Raw genomic sequence first — 1,871 nt, forward strand, 5'->3', positions numbered from 1 at the left:
CAGACCTGAGAGAATCCAGCAGTCACCCGATGTCCACATCAGCTACACACTTACACTGTTCGGTTAAAGCATTACATTACTCACTAGAGCCCAGGAGTCTTTTGGTGGGAAAACTACTTCACGTCATAATCCAACTTGAGGGGGGAAAGGGGACACTTTTTGTGGGTGTCAAGTGTCAACACATGGTGTGCCAGTCACCCCCCTGTCAGAGCCTGGGATGGAGGTATTGGCCTTGTCCCTATCTTCCAGACGAGCAAACTGAAGCTTGGAGGGGAAAGTAATTTGCCCAAAGTCATGCCGATTTTACGTGGTAGAGCAAAACTGAATCAGACTCAGTTCTTTCAACACGGGACACAGGGCTTAAGAAAGGCTGCCCACGTGGGGGGGAGGAGAGCAGGAGGGAAAGGGAAGGGAGCCCGTATTCTAAGAAAGCTCGTGATGCACAGAATAGTTGAGATCGGGACTGTCCTAGATAACTGCTATAAATCTCGCCAAGGAGGAAGTCAGAAGCTAACTATAGGCCGAGGACCGTGACCGTGAGAACTCGGCCCGTCTCCGGACTCTGACTTCCTTCCTCTTGGTTATTTTCCATCCGTCCCACTGTCCCCTGCAACGACCAGCGTTTAAACCCTGAAACTGAAAGAGACAGCTAGGCAGTGGGGAGCCAAAGAGTCTTTGTCCAGCTCTGCGGCTAGTTTTGGAGGAGAAAGAAACCCCACAATACGGTGTTTGTGTGGGCAGTTTTGAGAAAATTTAAATGTGAGAGGGAAGGGGGGTAAATCCCTGGTGGCTTAGAAGGAGAAAAGAGCTCCCTGGAGCCAGTCGCCTGGGCCTGGGGGTGGCACCCACCTGTTCTTCCAGGAGAGTTACTGAGCCCCTGTTAGGCACCAAGGGCTGGGCTCAGCCAGGTGGGGTGAGGAGGGGTGGGGGACCTGCTCTAGGTCTGATGGTCAGGGAGGCCTCTCCGAGGAGTGACCTTAAACTGAGATCTGAGGGATGACAGGGAGGTAGCAGTGTCAAGAAGGGGGAAAGGATCCAGGTAGAGAACACTATGTGCAGAGTCCCAGGGGGGAGAGTTTGGGATATTTAAAAAAAGGGGGGATGGGGAAGCAAGCAAGCAGGCAGGCCAGGGTGGCCAGAGCGGACGGAGCCAGGGAGAGAGGCAGGGGCGGGAAACCACGGAGGGGTCTGCTTTCTGTGCAGTGGGACATCACCAAAGGCTTAAGCAGGGATCCAGAGAGGGTTTATGTTTTGAAAGTCACTCTTGCTGCTCTGCAGAGGATAGATTTGGAGCAGGGCAAGAGCAGAGGACGTGAGAGCATAAATCGCTGTTAACGAGCCCAGGCGACAGGCGTGGTGGCCTGTGCCTGGCTATGGGATGGAGGTGGAGAGAAGAGAAAATCAAAAAACCTACTTATGGATTGGATGTACAGAGAGAAGAGAAAAGGAGGAACTGGGAACCACCTCGGTGTCTTATCTTTAGCAACGTGGAGGGGGTTGCAGTAATTCTGTAAAGCGACGACCACCTGGGGTGGGCATAGGTTTTAGAGTAAGGGTCTGTTTCAGGCATATGAAAGAAGAGCTGTTTATGCTTCATCTGAGAATAGAGTAAGTTGGCCAGTGGATATGCGCACCTGGAGCTCAGAGGGGAGGTCTAGGCCCGAGATGTATAAATGTGCCAGTCATTAGCATAAAGCCGCTATTTAAAGCCATGGGAGGGGCCAGCCCGTGGCTCACTCGGGAGAGTGCGGTGCTGACAACACCAAGGCCCCGGGTTTGGATCCTATATAGGGATGGCTGGTTAGCTCAATGGCTGAGCGTGGTGCTGACAGCACAAAGTCAAGGGTTAAGATCCCCTTACTGGTCATCTT

The sequence above is a fragment of the Galeopterus variegatus genome, unplaced genomic scaffold, assembly GCF_000696425.1.
Source record: "Galeopterus variegatus unplaced genomic scaffold, G_variegatus-3.0.2 Scaffold1554, whole genome shotgun sequence".
Lineage (NCBI taxonomy): Eukaryota > Metazoa > Chordata > Mammalia > Dermoptera > Cynocephalidae > Galeopterus > Galeopterus variegatus.